The following is a 19,878-nucleotide window of genomic DNA, read 5'->3' as shown; positions in this document are numbered from 1 at the left end:
GTGTAAAGCTTTGCCACAAAAAAACACCTGAAGGAAAGAACAAGAGGAAGAGAAGCAGGAAGTTCTTACATACTGAAAACTTATTAGATTGCCACTGATACTTAGTGGTTTTATTTTAAATTAACTAGATGTTTTAGAAATAAGCTGAGATTCTCTTCTACTCTGGCAGCACAAAATATTAAGTATGTTTAAATAGTTGCAGAGCCTTTGCTGAGATGACACCACGACTGTCACAGGACTGGCCTTATGGCTCTATACCAAAACACTGACCCTTAATGATGTCTTTATATCATCTTCACCTAGTATAAAAAACAGTCCTAAAAGTTTGTTCCACTGTCTGCAGCATAAGTTATGTTCAGCATTACTTGAAAATCCTTTGTCTGATAACAGTATGACAGCAATTATGCTTTCAAGGACTTTTAAAAATGCACAATGTGTCTCTTTTGGAAACTGGCAAAGTCAGTAATCTTGCAGAATTCATGTGATCTGCCTTTTCTCTCAGCAGCAAACCCCATACCAGTTAAGATCTCCTCATGATTTGATTTTCAAAGCAAGACATCTTCAGCATTTTGATTTGAAATTACATTCTCAAAGAAAGTCAAGAGCAGGTTGAAGAGTTGCTCCAGTGCAACAATTTCCAGGAATCTGTATGGTCAGTATTTCCAGGTACCTCTGGTTTAAAAATAAGTTGAATCAGTTATTTGATGATAAGTACTTGACAGTGTTTCTAGAAAGCAGTGTTTTTAACATCTAGTTACATAAACTGCCTAATGTGAAATTATTCTAATAAAGTTTTCCTGAGGGTGGCAGTTCAGTTTAGTTCTGCCACTCTGAGTACAGCTTTAGCCACAAATGCACTGCAGTGAGTATTTAAGCAGTGGAAGCCAGTCTGCTGGCACGTATTTTGAATAATACACCAGAAGCAGCATTATCTTCTGGTGTAGCCTAGATGTCATTGCAGATTATGCTTATCTCTGCCAGAGCACCTGAGTGACTCAAATATCAGCCTGCTAACCTAGAGAGGGAGTCATTCGACCTACAAATGCTCTCCTGAGTCTTGTCAGATCAGATCCAGATCAAAACTCCTTTCAGAGAGATGCTTAGAGTCAGACCTGAGCATTTTCCAGTACAGAATTTTCGCAAAAATAGCAGCATTATGTCTGTGACCTTGTTCCTTTTTGGAGCTTCTTTCTGCACAACCACTGAAAGCTGAGTGACACTGAGGCTTTTGCTGCCACCTTGCCATGCTCTTTTCCAGAGAGCACAATGATATGTACCATAAAATTGCATATGCATATTATGCATACATATTGGTACAACAGATACTCAGAACCTGACCATTTTCTTCCCAGTGGGAAAACACGCTGTAAAATGACAATTATGTTTGAATAAGAATATAGCGATCTACATTTCCTGGTCTTTGCTAAGTCTGCTAAATACACAGAAGATCATGTTAGTAAAATTGATAGTCTGTATCTTGCAGGATTGGGTCTTTTGCAAAGTTTTGCTAATAGAAGATTTATTACTGCCAGGTCTTTATTAGCCAAGAGGCCTCGGTCCAGCTCTGCAGCTGATGTTCTAAAAAGCTACCTTTATAAAATTCTATCTTGGAGCACAATATGATTTTCTTAGAAATCTGCTTTCAATTTTCTTGGGGGGAAAAAAATAAAGTCAACAGCAGCTGAAGATGCACCCCACCATCAGGACTTCAGCACCATGAAACAGTTCACACAAAAGTCAAGACGCAAACATGGAAATTACTGTGTTGCAGGTAACTTCAGTGGCATTGGAATATTTAAACTCAATTATGTGACATCTGCAAGGTACTCCAGTAGCTCCAAGTCCACGGTTGCCTGAGGTTTCACTGGAAAACTTTGCTGGGAACCTAAAATCATGCAAACCTTCCAATTACCAGAGGCACTGCCACCTTGTCTCTACGGAACAGCAAAGTGCCTGTCTCAGACACATGACCGAAGGGAGTCAAGACACACACATGCCTAAAGTCAACCAAGGATGTGTGCTGGGAAGCAGGGACATTGAGTAGTCCTTAGCTTTCTACAAAAATATTTGTAATTTTCTCCTTAAGAACCCACTCAGACACCTTTCATTATCTTGATGAATTGGTTCTGGCCTGAAGAGGGTGGTGGCATCAGCAGCAGGTGGGTGCAGGCTGTTGCCAGGCCCCTGAGTAGCACCATGGTGTGCCAAAAAACGTCAGCAGGTGAGGAGAAATTGCTGTGTGAAAAGCTGGGCCTCAGGCTCCTTGGGAAGCTGGTCTGTGCTTCTGTGTCAAGCAACACGGAGGCTGAACGGTTTGCTCAGAGCCAAGAGCGGGATTCCCTAACCTGTGTCTTTGTGTCTGGGAAACCAGGTCTCTCTGTGTGCTTACATTTGCATTGTGTTCCACTCAAGCCATCCAGCTAGCTGGCTCCATAGCAGGGAACTGATGTGGTGGGACTTCTCAGAATTGTTTTCTTCTCCATGAATGCTTTTGGCACTTTAAAAAGTCATAGAATATTTCAAGCAGGAAGGCACCCATAAGCTTGTAACACACATTGCTTGTCTCCCTCTCAGACACCTTGCATAGTGAGAAAAAGAACTCCCAGTCATGCTAGGGACCCCATCCATAGATGTGCACTCTGGTACAGGTCTTGGCAGCTTTGTTTACATTACTGATCATGTCTTAAAAGTATAATGATACGTGGCCCAGAGAATGAAGAGTTAAAACATGGCAATACCACAGTCCCACTGCCTTTACTAAGTTTAGGCTGTACACAGTGCGCTTCTCCTACATTTCCAAAGGCACCAAAGACAGCAGGGTTTGCATTGGATGTAAAAGTCAAACCTTCCTCTCTGTGGTCTGCAGCCCGCGCGCCAGCAGGATGTTGTGGTGTGTGACAGCCGGGGGTGAAACCCTTCTGCAGAAAAGAAAACAAAACCAGTTTGTGTCAGCAGAAGCAAAAGGGACTAAATGGTACAAACAGGGCAAACTAAATGATGCAGGGAATTTTTTCTTTATGGCAATCCAGACTACTCGTGATCATGCAAGTACATATTTTAAATTGCTGTGTTTTGAGCAGAAAAAGAAACATCACTAAAATTGTCTAGAAAACTCCTGACTTGAGCTGTTCCTTGCAAGTTGCATTTGTTTCTGTCAAGTCTCATGACAGTCTCCTTTAAATTTAAGAAATAAAACTAATCATCTTTGCATTGTTCGTTACAGACAATGGCAATAATCTTGGTCAGTTAATGATGTCTTGAGGGTAAAATGCAGACAGTTGGCATTTTATCCATTTATAATGATTTTTTAAATGGCAGTGCCATCCCTTCACTCCCCCTCACCTCTCCCACACACACTCAGCATTTTATGAGTCAGGCTGCAAGAATAACAAGATGCTGATGCAAAAATTAGATTTTGGAAAGTTCTTTTTTAAAGAATGCTTGGAGGTGCTTTTTCTTTGCCTTCCTTACTTTTCTGGTCATATTTCCAAGCTGCTGTCTGCAGTACAAATGTAATGTTTTCATTAAATCTAAAATCTTGAGGGTACTGTACGGCTAAGGTAAGGCCACAAAAGAAATACACTTTTTTGCATCAAATTTCTAAGAATGCTTCTGTATTTTATAGAACATTTCTCTTTGCAAACATCTAGAAGTCAGTGGGGCAGTTCACATGAGATCAAGCCATGTGAACTTAGGCTGTGGTTATAGAAGCAAAGAAGCAATCAGTGTGCAAATCATGATTTTTATTACTGCACTCACTATCTATGCATGTTCCCATCCTCAGCACAGGTAGTGTGTGAGCCACTCATGCATTACATCATGATCCTGTGGCTTCACAACGACAGTAGTTGGGGCTGCCATACTATTAAACCAGATGGTACCAAGGCCACAGCTTGGACATAAAATCATACTCTAGACACATTTGACATGTGAGAATGGTTTATATTACCAACTTAACCCATTGCCATTACTGTTAAAAAAATATACCTGCCTGGCATGAGATGTGTTTCAGGTTTAAAGGTTCACTGGGGTGGTACAGCTGGGGAGACTGCTAGGTGATCTGGTCACCTGGTTGCTGGAAGATGAAAAGTGAGAAACCTGGGATGAAACTTCTGAGGAAATCTGAGGTTGCACTGTGTGCTCTGCCCATGGTTATGAGAAGAGGCTCTGCTCTAGAGACACTGTTGTCTCTACCGTGGATACAGCCATGTAGTTCCTCCTCACCTGGCGGTCCATAGTCTGAGGGGTGGGCATGATGCCTCCACCTCCCACCCCTGAGATGTGCCTTTTGGGGTGACTATCCAACAGGGTGACTATCTCTGCCCTTGTTGGAGAAGATGAAGTGTGAGTTTGTGCCTCTATAACACCAGCAGTCCATTTTACAGGTATCCATTACCTTTTGTTTTAGTTTGCATCTCTAGGGTATGCCCAAGCAACATAACTGTACCTGTTATACCACAAAATACCTCCATCATTACATAATGGGTAGACAAAACAACCTTTTGAATTCTTAGCCCATAAATCCCAGAAGATGTTCTCACTAAGGCATCTGATTACAGATCCTGTCCCTATGGCTTTCCTGGTAGCATCAGGGCTTTTTAGTGGAAAATCTCCAGAGTAAATATTGCTCCTTTGAATTTGTCCAGTTATGCACCACAAAGCCAGTCCTAACTGGAACATCTATTCTACTGATGTAATGCTGCAAACAACAGTATTATCTAGATTTTGATTTAGTTGCTTTCCAAATATTTTTCTTGTCGGACTTTTTTTCCATTATTATAACAAAAAGCTTTTCAAAAATCCATGTAAGATATTGTTTTGCACTGGGTAGGTGGCAAGGTGAGAGAAAGAAATGGAGAGAAATGCAGTGCAGGGCTCTTTCTGCATTTCAGAAAGAATGGCTGACAACAAGTACATTAATAAAATAGCCATTTTAATAAGAGAATAAAGAGAGAAACATAGAAAGTAATTCTTATGTCTTGACAGCATCAGACAGGCCCCATATGTATTTTCTCAGGGCAGAACCTTCTAAGGTAAGGTTCTTCATTTTTGTCCTTTGAGCTAGTAAATAACTTATTAAAAACCCAACCCTTTTCCTGAAGGATGTTTTCATGAGAGCTTCTCATAACACTTTCAGATGTGGCCAAGGCCAAATGGGATGGTGTCATTGCTGGTACCAAGGGGGAGCTGCCCACAGACTCCTCTCTGAATAACGATTTGGCCAAGTTTGTCCCGTGCTCAGGGGGTCAATCTGTGCAGCACAGCTGAGGCTGAAGGGCCATGCTGGATGTGCAGTGTGGCACAGCACAGGCCTGGGACTGCTCAAGTTCACTGTGGTAGGTGATTGATTCCTTGGTGCACAGCAGCCTCCTGGTCAGGATCACTACACAGATGAATTTCAGTTGATTCCTTCTAACACTTCTCCTTGTCTCACTTCTGAAATGAAGTAATTTAATGTACCAGAGACAATGGGAAGAAAAACTGGTGAAGTACATTCTGATGTTGTTTTCAAGTAGAGCAACAGATCTTCATGAGAACTTGAGTGTTTCATGGGTTGGAGTGGACTTTAAAAATTGTCCCAATGGGAATTTTGCCAAATACACATTTTCTATAATGTAAGAACTACATTGTATCATGTAGAGTTAGGATATTAAAACGTACCTAATCCTACTTGGTGTCATGTGCTGTGTTTGGGCCTTCCTTTTGTAAAATTTTTGTCTTTTCTGATTTCCAGATCTGCCAGGTACTCTAATGTTGGCCCATTTTATACTGATCCAGATACTTCTCCACCCTATCATGTCTAAATGGTCAATTCACCACCCATGGACCAGACTGAGGGAGCTGTGGTTACAGTCAGGGAGGAAGTGTGCAGCAGTGGCAGGGTTTCATTTTGTAATATTCACTTGCTTTATTCCAAAAGACATGTTCTCTCCTTTAGTCTTCTGCCTTTATTTTTTGCAGAAATTTCATTTCCTACATGGTGGAACATTTGGGACATTGGAAGCGAAGCAAGGAACCTCATTAATTCTAAATCCTGCTCCTTTTTCTTATCACTGTTCTCCCTGTATGACAAGATCACTGTAAGGACAAAAAAACCCAAAACATTTAATTATGGATTATCTTCCATTGTACATACACTAGGAACCAAATTAAGGCTCTGTGGAAGATGCCTTTTATAATTCTAGGGTGTTTAACCTCATTCTAAAGCATATCATGTAGGTGCTGTATGATGAACCTATATACTCATTTATAAGCATTATCTCCATGTTGATAAGCATTTCTGCATACAAGTCCTTCACGAGGAAGATGGAAAGCAGGGTCTCACTCTGGATCTGTGTATGAGTTGTTGATAACACACTCTGTTCACCCTTTCACAAAGGCTGGTGCTCCATTTTTTTTGGCAGGATATAGATGGCGTAAATGCAGATGGCCAAAGGACTGTAGCAACCAGAAAAATGCTTGTCATCCCAGCTTGAATGGAGCTCCATGGGAGCTAAGGCAGCACCCATGTCACCACTCCCTGCTCCAGACTTGCAAAGGCCTGCCATGAGGCAGAGGTAGCAGCTGAGCTCCTCCAGAAAAGGTCAGGTATCTTTTGTGATAGCAAAAACTAATAAAGCTAAATATGTCGCTCCTCACAACCTGCACATACAAGTTGAGTTTGCTCTCTTGTGTCATAAACTAAGTCGTCAAAGGCAGGGAAACTTCTTCAGAAGAATGATTTTGGTGTGCTTAAAATTTGGTAAACTTATGTGTTTTATTCCTTTTTCCCCCTGTAGACACACAATGGCTTTTAGAAGCAAGTGAAATCTTTAAACACATTCTGTCTGATCCCGTGTCACTAGTGACATCTTACTGATCATCACCAATCAACAGCTGTTTGTTCCTAAATCCTTTTTTAGAGATTTCCTTTCTTAGCATTTCCTATTAGCACAGTATCTCAGATGGTGCAAGGCATATAAATAATATGTAAATTGGATGCAAAATGTGTTTTCCCTCCAGTCCCCACAACTGCCTATGCACAGGGTTAAAGGACAAGATGATAAAAATTATAGTTTTCCTACACTCTGGCTGATGTTGCTTATAAGGAATGAAGCTGCTGTGCTCCCACTTTTTTCCACATCCATTTTATGTAACTTACACAATTTTATAAGTGTCCTTCATCTTTCCATCTTTTTTTTCTACTTATTACAGCAGGGCAGTCTTGTGGAAGCAAGAATATTGTCTCTCTAGCTTCCTTCCCTTTGCAGAACAAAGAATTCCTCCATTGTGGCTTTGCATTTCACACAGATGGCAAAATAATGTAGAATATTACTAGATCAGAAAAGGTGCTTGAGCTCAGTTTGCCCAACAGCAGGGGATTACATCAAGTGCAAACTGCTGTGTGATTAAACCCGGTATTTCTAAACATATGCTGAGCTAGAAAGGGTAAGCTTTATTGGAAGTTTTCCAGAAGAAAGTATTTTGGTGTTTATTGAAAATGTCTCAATCAGAGCTGTAAGACTGGGCTCAAAATATTCAAAGCCATTTGAATCTTTCAAGATCATGTCTTTTTTCCATTTCCAAACCAAATGGCTTCAAATCATCACATTCCACCACAGCTGAAGTGATTTATATATCTTAGCAGTGCTACAAACTGCAGTCTTCTATCCTGGAACTCTCTCCACAAAGTATTAATGTTCCCCAATGATTCCAAATCACTTCACACACTATAAAAAGGGCTAGGTGATTAACACTCTGAAAAACTCCTTATGCTTGGCAGAGATTTACATTTAAATCCTAGGCATGTAGAAAACCAGGTTGATACTAACCAAAAGATGTATTATTTTGTACCTTTGAATGTGAAAGGTATTTCCTAAGCTTTTTTGCTCTGCTAGTCAGCTAAATGTGCCAGAGTCTGTAAAATTACACTCTGCCTCTCAACTTCAGCAAGTTCTTATAAAAAAAGCTGAGAAAACTGCTAGGATTTTTTTTGGCATAAAATGCAAACTCTACCACTATTACATTATATTTCCCTAAGCTAAATACTGTTTCTCACTACCCTTTCGTCTCTCCTTTTTCTTCTCCATGGGCTGTAGAAACTCCCCTATTCAGCATGGGATATTTTTAACAGAGACAAAGGGGTGGCTCTGAGACCATACAAAATGGATCCAGAGCTGCATCCAAGGATTTGAATAAAACCACTGGATTTCTCCCTCTTCCTCCCTTCCTATGATCTGGTAAAATGAGGGGACACAGAGTAAGTGCATGTGAGGTGGGATCAGTGGGTGTTGATGTGTTGGCTAGAAGCAGATGGACCTTCCAGATTTGTTGCCAATGGATACAAAAGTATTTGCACAGGTGTAATAAGAACAGTTCACTGTAGCATTTCTCCTGTTTCTTTCTTTCTTTTTTTTTTTTTTTTTTCAATGCAGAACAAGTTATCCTTTCACTTTCTGGAAGGGAAAGGGCAGAGCTTCCACACAAAACCTTTCCCCTCTAACCTTGTGCACATAAATACAACCTTCACTCATGCTGTTTCTGTCTTGGAGATGGACTCCTCCAGTTGGTTCAAATTATTTTCTCTTCCTCACATTCCTTTTGCTCTACCACGGTTTTTTTTTGTATTAGTTCTTGTTATAAGCCCTCCTGAATGGAAGTGCCAAAACCTGTGTGTTTGCCTTGGAGCTAAATTCAGTTGTCAGCACAACATCGCTGCCACATGGCTAAGGTCAGTCCCACTCAAGGCTACAATGAAGGGTGGTATCAGCCAGGTACAATACTTGTGGTGCAAAGTACAAAGCTTCTTGATAAAAGGATTCCTCCCTGAGTCTGTTAGGGCTAGGGGATTTCAGCAACAACCCTGAGAGCAAACAAGCTGAACCACATAGCTCTTTCATAGCACAGAGAATTACTGATGTGTTAGTAGGGAAAATCAAACGTCAGCTCCCCCAGAGCACTAGGTCTGTCCAAGCATCTTATTTTCTCTTCTAAGTTTGAAAGTTTTTAAACTTTATTTATTTATTTGTTTGTTTGTTTGTTTGTCTTTTTTTTTTTTTCCTCCTGTAGGGAGAGGAAAAATCTGCAAACTGAACCATACCTCCATGTGTATATCAAGACAGGCAATCTCATGGTACTACAAGCAGAGAACTGAGCTATAAAAGGAGAAGCAAGAAGTCTCTCTTGGCCTGCCTTTGAAAAAAATGGTCAGCTACAGGATCTGTGAAGATCTCACTGTGATGCCTCTGAGATTAAGGAAAGTCCAGGCTGTTGGTTTATTTTTCAATGGGAGCTTTTAATCTTTATCTGTGTTTTGGATGCACACATAGAAAATTTTGAGAATTAGATGGAAATGAAACATTAGCTAGTCTTCAAAGCTTGCCACTGTTATTTTTTGTGCCTGCTATTTTGCCACTATTGAAGCATTCAGAACCCCCTAGAACTACTGCATGAGGATTCTCATATCCTCTCAGCAAAGTGCAAGTTACAAGTCTCCAAAAGTTAGGAAGTGCAATGTCCTTCTCACAGAGAGGGTCCAAGGAATACCATGACAGGTGGGCTGCCACTCTCCCCTGTTTCAGAGGAGCTAGCTTGACTTTAGTTCTGCTGGAGACCAATTGTTTTGCCTGAGGGGAGCAGGATGAAAGTTAGTGCGCTGGAGAGTTTGGATAGCTGTTTCCTGGTCCTGGCACTGGCCCCAGCTCTTCCTGTGACAGCTTGATGACTCATTTTCCCTGTATGCAAGATAAATGTTGTAGTATTTACTTACTTGGCAAGGTGAAATGATGATTAATTTGCCTTGGTTTTTGCAGTCTGATGTACAGAGTGTGATTAGCTGCAATGTGTGCACACATCACCCCTCAGCAGCATGAGCATGAACCTCAGCAGGAGCAGCTGCTTTCAACTCCTCCTCAACCATGGAGGGAGGTGCCTGGATTTTCCCTTCCTTGGTTCCACACAAAGGTGGTTGTTTGTCTTTTACCTGAAGGTTTAGTGCAGGTATGGGTGTTTCGAAGGCCCCTGGTTAGCCATTCCCCAACTTCTGGGCTGGCCCTGTGCATGGTGATGAAGATCCGGCTGGATGTCATCTGGCAGTCTGAAGGAGCCAATTGTATTACAGATTGTCCAGGAACATCATCCTCATCCTTCTGTCAAGGCAATACCTTCCATGAAGACAAATTTCAATCTAATTGTAACAATATTCTCTGAGTACAATGAGAAACGATACAAGAAGTTTATGATGACAACAATATAAATCAGCACAGCGGTCAGTGGGAACACCCTACAGGTGATTCATCCATACACTTCCATTAACTGGTGTTCATTCTGTGACTTTATTATTTTTCCCTGCTTCACTGCAAAGGATTTACAGGTCTGGACATTAAATCTATCTGACAGAGTAATAAACAACACTGCAATCTAAATTCAAACTCAATACCTGAGAGATCTACTCTTCCAGATTAGAGATAAGGGAATTTAAGAAAAAAAAAAAAAAGCTCAGCTCTTCTGAGACTCATCATCTCTTGTCAGTGTTTCCAAAGACACCTTCACACTTTCCGCCCTTTTCATCATGTGCTTGGAGCTATATTCCATACATTTCATATGGATTCACTAGAATTGCTAGAGCTTGTGGTTCCAATACCAGCTTTTCCTTACTGTCATGCAGAGGCCTATACTACAGAAAAGAGAGAAGAAACCTAAATGACCTGCTCCAGAGCCCCTGGTCTTACTTAGAGATATCAAGGAATGATGGAAAATTAGAGAATGAGAAAGACATCTCCATTTTTTCCTAGTTTCTGTTTTCTAGTTGGTAGCAGATTTTTTTCTGCTGTAAATTACATATATACTACAACTTCATTATTATCATTTACGGTGTGTTCATCCATGTTCCTTGGGGTGAAAAGCTGTGATATCCAGCACACTATTCTTTTAGAAGTTGGAAAAGGCTTCTTTCAGAAAGATAGACCTTCCAGCCTGTGACAGAGATGGCTGTGCCAAGTGGAGATGCTGATGGCATTTGTGACCACCTTTGTGTTATTTTGTGTTATGACTTTTACCCATCCTGCCCAAATCATCCCAAATGCTTCTTGTGGCGGAATTGTTACCAAATGGAATCTGCTCCTGAAAATCACAAACCTCAGATGTTCAAAGCAGCAACCTGGCCCAGAGTAACAAATACCCTCATATTAAGGTTATGTTTCTGTGGCAAACCAAGCACATTGGGCGTTCTCATATCTCCTCCTTTTTGATTTTTCAGGTTGCCATGCAAGCTTTTTTTCAACTTTTCACCGAAATTATCTGCAGTGGCCTCTTTTAGTTTAATGCTGTGGCCAGCAGCAGGGGCTTTGGGAGAGGCCTCATTTTTCAACACCCCCTGCCTGGGCTGTGTCTCCACGCAAGCAGCCCGGGGAACCCAAGAGGGAGGAGGTCAAGCCAAACATGAGCTACGGTGCGAATAAGCACAGGGAAGATGGTGCTGGGAAAATCTCCCGTTCTGAGTGCTGGCAGGTGGCCATGGCAGACCCCCTTCTGAGAAGCTGTCTCCAGCTTGCTGGCTTTGCCTTGTTCGAGGAAGTAAAGTCTTGTACGCTATTTGTAAACAGTGTGGAGCTGCGTCAAAAACACCCGCTTCTCTTATCATCACTCTTCTTACCAGAAAATTACTACACAACCTTGAATTTTGGCTGGGCATTGAGGTTAAAACACAAAAAGAAGATAAATACTAATTTTAATACACAAGGTTTGCTTGGTTGTCTTCAGGCATCCTGCAAAACTAATTTTCTTTTCCTCCTTACCCCCTGCCTGAGGCACCCTTTGTCTATAACTCAGGATTCACTTGGGAATGTAATTTCTCTCGGAAGCCATCCTTCCTTGTTATTTCTGATTATTTTTTTCCCCCTGGAACTTGCCATTTGCAGGAAATACTAATGATTTCTGAGTTTGATATAATTTGGGCCAAAGCTGAAAATGAAAAAGAGAAAAAAATTGAAATTGTCCTTGAACTGGGAATATGGCCTTTTCAGACAGCTTCATCTAACTAGAACACTCCTGAATTACTGCATACATTTTTGTGTAATTTCAGGATAGCATTCTGAGAAATTCTTCTGTAAATGCATAATGACATTGATTTTTCAGTGTAAGGCTTGATTTTGGCCATGGATTTCAAGGAATTTTACAAAGAGCATTCATATCATGGCCTTTATTTTAAGGAACGTGAAATTTTAAACTAGGGAGGATGATTTGCTCAGTATCATACAATAAATGTGTGGAATTTCTGGGAAGAGAAGGACAATCTCCTGCAAGGAAAGTCAGTAATTCACAGAAAATATCCAGCAGTCCCCATCCCTGTATCTCAGCATGAACTGATGGTTTGATTGGCTATGTACACAGTTTTGAGTCACTAATACAGAGTCTGTTGGAACTGAAGATATTTCTGAATGACCTCTCTCAAAGCTTGCAGTTTCATTCATTAATGAAATTTAGTTCTGTGTTTACATCATCCCATTTGTCTTGTTCTGTTGGCCTATAAAAGAACAAAATGTATCATTCTTCAGACCTGAGTCTATACAAAGAATGACGCCCTATTGGCATATAAAACTAGGAAAATAAGAAATAACTAAGCTGTCTTTGGCGTCTACTGATTCAAGCTGGATTAGTAGAAAGAGAAAGGTCAAAGTACTGACAAATTCCTTCTCTCATCTGAAGGAAGTGAGCAGAAATCTCAGAGGAAGAAAGTACATTCTTCAATGTGGAATTTTGACCGATAATATAACAGACTGAGCTGAGAATGTGGGGGAGGAAAATCCAATCAATTTAAATAAAATGTAACAGACATAGCTATGAGTAGGTTTTGTCTCTATTTAATAATAAAGAAAAAGGTTTGAAAGTAAAGCAATTAGTTGAAAATTATTAATTTAAAGACAATTAGTTGGAAGAGATCTGTGAATAACATCATCAAAGCTAAGAAAATATTTTCTAAGTCTAATATCTCTTTTCTTTCCATTGTTTCTATACAGCTGCAAATTGGATATTTTCCTCTGCTACCACGCATCTTGTTCGAAACCATTTTTAAAAACCTCACAGTTAATGTTTTGGTGTATGGTAGGTAGAACTTGAAACCAGAACCAGAATTTCCCTGACAGTCTTGTTTGCTTTTTAAATGGGAAATAATGGACTTCATGGTTCTGAAAGCAAATGACTGGATGACTGGTACCTCGATCCTCAGCCCAGGCTTCAGAGGCCTCATGACATTTAGTATGCAAATTTTCTCTTCTTTCCTATGCCATCAGTTCATTATGAATCCCTCTCCTCTCCTCTTCCTCGCCCTCTTCCTCTCCTCATCCATATAATAAAAACTCAGAATCAGAATCCTTAGACCTCTAAGCTGCCTGGTGCAGACCAATTCCTGTGCTCACAAGCAGTCCCAATGGAATGGGCTCCCTGCTGGCTTGAGGATCTTTGTAGGGCTGAAATATACTGTGAGCTCCTGTTTGGCATCCATACATTTTTTATTGGGCGCTGGTTATTGCTGGTGCCTTCAGTCACAATTTGACCAATACACTGGAACACAGATTTTGGTGGATGCTGATAGCAGGGGAGTGATTCACTACCTGGCATTATCTGACTGTACCAGTCAGCAACTCCCACAAGTCTAGGGGGAAAAAAAACCCCTAAAAGTTCACACAGACCTATAAGCTATTTTATGACAGATTTAAAGCCTGGAACATAAAATATACTTACCCCTCACTATACTTAGGCATGTTCTCAGAACAATCATTCAGGATTAGCTCTTGAAATAAAATTAAAGTTGCAGCAGTAGCCATAACAGGGTTGTTACCAGCAGGACCCAGACTGGGTGCATGCTGAGGGTAACAGCTGGTGCAGAGAAATGAATAGCCAGCCATTGTCCCTGCACCTGGCCGGTACCAGCTCCCACAGCCGGGGACGATAAACAGGGCAGCCATGAAGATGATTGGTGTATTTTTCTGGAGAGAAATTAATTAAATGATAATTGTAGCAGTAGTGTATGATGTGTAGGAATTATGTATAAATGAGATGTGATGAACAAGCTCTTCCACTTTCCCTCATCAACGAAAGCTTTTCAGCTCTCTTGTCTTAGGGACAGAAAGACATTGGGGAGAGGGCCCTTTCACAGAATGGAAAAGAGGGGAATCACCAGACCAGGAATGCAAATGAGCCTTCCAGCACACTGGACGAGACTCTAATCCTCTTCATTCTTCACAGGAGCAGTGGAGATTTCGATTGTTGCTTTTGTTAGCTAAATGCAACTGAGACATGACTTGTACAGGAGGCCCATCTGTTTGTAAGAATGAGGATGGTGGGAGAAGAGCAGCAAGCGCTGAGCTCAGCCTGCCCTGCTGCCTGCAGTGGTGGGCATACACAACTGCTACAAAGCCTGGTGATGTTTTCAGGCATGGAATGTGGAATAGCTGACTGTTATCACCACGGAGGGCTTTACCTGGTGACTGGGAAGGGACAGGTAACCCTGCTGTGCTGGCTGTGCTTAGGAGGCTAGAGAAAGAGACCTTGTCCCTGTGCTGCAGCTGCCCTGGTCCCATCACCAGGAAATAAACTCTGGGTCAGTGGGATTGGGTTTCAGCACAAGGGGAACATCATGCTCATGCTTTCCTCTGGAGTTAGGACCTTCACCTTTGATCACGAGTGCCCAAACTCCCTTGAGTTCAAGGGACTGCATGCTGCACCACTTTCCCCAATTCCACGTACAGTTCTGCAGTGCTTTGCAGCATCCCTACCACAGATATCTAAACCAATCTTCCCATCCAGTTGAGTAGCAGCAATTAGTAATAGCAGAACCCATCTCCTGAGATCTCATTATAAATCCCCAAACCCGTGAGTTTACACATAATTAGTGATAGCAGGAGAGACTAATCCCCTGCCTGTTGCTCATCCCAGGGATGGCAAATGTTTCCCCACTGTGTTTTTGGAAACTCAACTGAGTTTTTCAAAAGTAAACACCACAAAAGTGAAATAAAGACTTTCCCATCCCTTCTCCTTCAACAACTGTTGCTATATCACCTTCCTACAGTTGCAGAGAAAGCTTGCCCATGCGTGGCTTGGAGCCTTTGCAGAAAAAAGCATCCATTATTCAAAGAAAGAGTAACAGCTGACACATTATATGCTGTGTTTCCTTTTTCTTTTCTTAAGAAATGGCAGGAAGAAATGCTAAATAACAACTTCTTTGTAGTAAATGGAGAACTGGAAAAGATTTCAGGTTATGGATAATTTTGTGTTTTGCAGCTTCCCAAAAATCAGGTTTTTTTCACAAACACGATATTCCTGTGAAAAATCTGTGCCCTGCTTGTAATCTCAGCAATAATTATGTGAAATTGTTATAATTTTCTTCAGCTTCATCACCTGAACTTCTGAACAGCAGCAGTGAAGGTGAGAAATGCCACCAATTTTCTCTCAGTAGCTGCAAAAGCTATGAATGTGCTACTCTGGAAGCAAAGCTCCTGAGACTTGAAAAATACTTGGGGCTTCACAAGAGCTTGCATTCAGTCAGTTGTCACAAATTACTTCTGAGCTGAGAAGCTCACATTTTCCCTGAAAAACTTCACTGGCCAACTGCAATGAGCCTGTCTGCCACTATTCCAGCCTAGAGACAGACACTTCAGGAAACCCAGCTTTTATTGTCTTGAAAGTTGGAAGGCTTCAGGTAACACAACTTAGGAAAAACAGTAAGTGACTTCTCGGACCAAAACTACTTACAGAGACTGGATTGAAGAACCAAAGTCACTTCATCTCCTGCTTTTGGAGCCTGGGCCAAAGCCATTGAAGAGAGGGAAGCTGCAGCACAGATATATCCAGGCTCTCAGCTTTACTAACAGGAGATGGGAGGTGAACGTGGCACCAGTGGAAATCACAGATGGGGTGACAGAGTGAGAGGATGAGGGACTCGTTTCTCTTCAGTGGGCATTTGTGAATGGCAACTAACTGGAGCCCAGATGTGAGTTTATAGTCATCCTAAGCAGCTGGGTGAGTAGAAATCTGTTATCTGGAGAGGTGACAGTAATAGCTAGCAATAAATCAATTTTATCAATTTTATCTCCTACAAAGGGTGTTTTACTTTTATTTCTTCATTATGGGTATTCTATTTGATCAGCTCGAACCTGGATGTGAATGAATATTTGTTGTTCAATTCATTGTTTGGAGAACCGCAGAGGTCTGAGTTTGAGTTTTCACTATTTTAATCTAATTATTTATTTTTAAACTTACGCTTACATAAAATAATAGTTTTGTATTAAATATTTCTGAGAGGAAGATTCCAAAATGATTCACAACATCTTCCCATCAGCTCTCTCTCACACTTTTTGACAGCCATGGTGTGGAATATGTCTCTCTCTGTCAGCAATTTAAGTAGAATGGCACTATTTTTTTTATCTTCTCCCATTTCTTGTTGATTGACCCTAATTCCAAGTGTCTAGTCTGGATCTATTGAGAAAGTCTTGTTTGTTCCTATGCCATCATGCTGATTAGGTGCAGTAATTTATTTCTGTTATTGATGTTTTCAAGTTCATTTTTTAACCTCAAAGGAGATTCACCAAGAATAAAATACTGGCCAATACCTGTAAACCTAAAATATATTACTCCAGGGAATTTTTTTCTCTGTAGAAAACAGACTTCATACATTTTCTCAGCCTCTTGATTCTTTCTATGTGCAGCTCTTTTGAAGTATACAAATGTGATGCTGTTTACACTACTGAAGCTGTGTCTTAAGGTGTCTTTTATGTTCTAAATCAAAATACAGGAAGATTTAACAATTTGTGAATGGCTGCAAATCAAGCACGCTAAGGTCAGCTTTCTGGGAGTTTTGCTAGGTCTTTGTACAAAGAAAGAAAGAAAATATTAAAAATTACAAATAAGAATAAAATGCAGTGGAAGGTGGCATGTTTTGCTAACATCTTCCTTGTTTACTTACTAAAGGAGATCATACCTATTCTGATAAAAGAACTTCTGAGGAAGTATGGTAAATTGAAAAGATCTGAGTGTGAACAGAAATCTGGTTAAGTTTCCCAAAATTTGCATGAATGATGTAACAAATTACCTGATTTTTAAAATAACTCATTTCAGAGTGAAATGGTCACAACTACTCTGTGTACTATATCTAGAAAGAAAAAGATATACTTATTTTTAGTTACGAAAAACAAGGCTTCTGCAAAGAATTGGGTTGTGCAGATAGAATTTGCTGATAATTTGCAGCACAGGTTGGTGTAGACTTGCTGCACTTGTCAGGAAGATGCATCTCCAGGACAAGTCATGGCTGATGATCTGCGGTCGGGATTTGCAGACCCAAGTAAAGCCACCTCACTTCCATGGGACACAGAAGGGGAAGGCCTCTGTGGAAAGACAGGTGGAGATCCCTTATGTGTAGGGATCCTCGTTACCCCAGAACCAACCATGTGTCTAAAACAGGACGTGTTCCAGGGAGACCGTGCCAATCTCCCTCCCCTGACGGAGCAGGTGAGGCAAATCAGGCAGCACACACGGTAGCATCAGCACTTGCTGACTGGTGGAAGAACTTTTTCAGCCCCGGAACATCACAGCAGGTCTCTGTGACTACTGAAACTGCCATGAATTACTTGACCTCTGCACTTGATGTCTGTGATCTCACTCTGAGAAGGTCTTCCCAATACACGGCATGACCCTTACAAGGGTGTAAAGGCTGACTGGACAACAGCAAGATTTGACCTTCAAAACCAGGAACCTTAAATTTTGCAAAACTGATGCATGAGATAGTACACTCCTATACCCAGCCCTGGAAGTTACTCCTCCAGCTCTTCTGATTCACAGTAAGAGCTGCTGTCTTGGCTCAAACTGAACCATTTAGTCTGACACTCCACACTTACTCTGGACATGTGAATCAGGCTACTATTTCACATCCATGGAGTTTCTACCATTTTATAGGAACTTACACTTGACAAGTTTTTCTTGGAAGTCTGAGCCCCTGTTACAGCAGGCAAGCACCTTTATGTGCCTGTGAAATAGTGGAAAGGATCCTTTTTTTCCTTTTCTTTTGTAAAGCTGTAGGACTAGGGGTAAAATTTGCTCTTGCCAAAACAGATTGAAGTCCTGCAAGTGAGGTGGCTGGAATCAGGATTTGCCCATATTTGTGACCTCAGAAACTCCATTCTTCTGGTTTCTAGATAGAAATGCAATTTAGAAGCTTCAAAACTGTGAGCTAAGGTCGGCAGGACATTTAGCTATGGGAATACAAGACACTGAAAAGCATACACTTTCAGAACATTTCCACCAACACAAGGAACCTTTTAAAAATATCTGAAATGCTGACGTCTGCAGGCAAAGAAACTAGGCTATTTGGCTCAAAACTTCTTGTGATAGCTGCTTCAAGAGTACTTGAAAATATGCCAGCTAATTTTCTTGGGAAACGAAGGCCCTGGCTACAGGTACAAGATGAACCAGAACGTATGCAATTTTTCAAAGGAAAATATTTGGGAATCGTTCCAGTCAAACAGTTTGCCCAGTTACTTCAGACAAAATTGTGACTTACAAAATGTGGCACATTCCTATCAAAGATACCTCACTTATTTTGACTCATGCACTTTGACTTGATCTCTAGAGCCCAAACAGCTCAGGCACGGTCTTGTCCTTCCAGCCACAGACCAGTAACACAACTGCTCAATTTCTTGCATGCCTGTGTACTTCTTCCATAAGGAAGTCATGGAAACCCAATCTCCAGGATCTGCGTGAGAAGGAAAAAAAAAGTTAATTCATGTGCAAGCAAAAGCTTGCCAAGCTCAGAATAATGGCTCATCCTTCATCCTTACAGCTGGTGTAATGTTCTTATGATAGGCTGCAGTTTTTTATTCCCAAGTTGGATAAACTGTTAGGTACACAAGGTGAGCATTCGGGCGGGTGACACCTATGAGCTGCTGTTCGTCAGCCAGGAAAAGGCACGTCACGGGTGCTGCTGTTGGCAGCTGAAGGGCAGCATCTCGCGTCCCCGGCTGCAGGAATCCCGCTTTTGTCAGTGACCGATTTCCCGCAGTGCCTCCCAGCCCGGACTCCTGGAGAGGACGAGGCTGCTGGCCCTCGACAACGCCTCTCTCAAGGCACGCCGCTTCCAGCTCAGCTCCGGAGGACGGCAGCAGTTTGATTCTTCCTGTAACTCATATCCCAGAGGTTCTCTCCTGCTGTCACCCACGGAGGTTCCCCGTCAGGAACACATGAGCTGACAAATCCAAAGTCCGGGCTGTGCTCTTGTAAGGCTTTGTGATCCCTAACCGCCCCCCCACCCGAGACCGCGTTGTTTTGGTTTCCTTCCATCCCCTTCTCATTCCTGCACGTTCAGCTGACATTTCCCAAGTGTTCCCCGCTGTCTGGACATTCACAGCGCCCGGGACACGGCGGCGGGAGCGCGGGCCGAGGCGCTGAGGGCGAGGAGACCCCATCGCCGCTCGCCCGCCCCGGCTACAGCTCCCACTCCCGCTCCGACCTGCCCCGGCTACAGCTCCCACTCCCGCTCCGACCCGCCCCTCCCGGGCGCCGCGACCGCCCGTGCCGCCGGCATCGGGGCTTTCCCTCTCCCGACAAGCCCTGCCCGCCCCAGCCCCAGCCCCAGCCCCAGCCCCAGCCCCAGCCCCAGCCCCAGCCCCAGCCCCAGCCCCAGCCCCAGCCCCAGCCCCAGCCCCAGCCGCCCCTCCCCGCGCACGCCGCTTCCCGCGGCCGCCCGCGCCTGCTCCGGGAGGAAGCGGGGAGGCGGGAGCGGGCGGCCGAGAGGGACACGCCTTTCACCCTCCCCGGCCCGGCCCCCCGGGCCCCGCCGCCCACCGCGGGCGCGGCGCAGCGCAGCGCGGCCGCCGCCGCCCCGCCATGAGCCGGAGGTAGCGGCGGCGGCGC

General features: G+C 42.5%; 1 long non-coding RNA gene across 1 annotated transcript; it reads right to left on the bottom strand.

The window, feature by feature from the left end:
- Positions 1–16,205: 16,205 nt before the first annotated feature.
- LOC147654865 (uncharacterized) lies at positions 16,206–19,365 on the bottom strand. Its single transcript, XR_015283293.1, has 2 exons — positions 18,807–19,365; positions 16,206–18,721 (listed from the first exon to the last, which is right to left on the bottom strand). It is a non-coding gene; the product is annotated as an uncharacterized LOC147654865 (long non-coding RNA).
- Positions 19,366–19,878: the final 513 nt, after the last annotated feature.

This window comes from Cyanistes caeruleus, chromosome 2 (assembly GCF_971803275.1).
Source record: "Cyanistes caeruleus chromosome 2, bCyaCae1.hap1.1, whole genome shotgun sequence".
In the NCBI taxonomy this organism is placed as follows: Eukaryota; Metazoa; Chordata; class Aves; order Passeriformes; family Paridae; genus Cyanistes; species Cyanistes caeruleus.
Note: the sequence above shows the minus strand (reverse complement) of the source record. Positions and strands in the feature narration are given on the sequence as shown.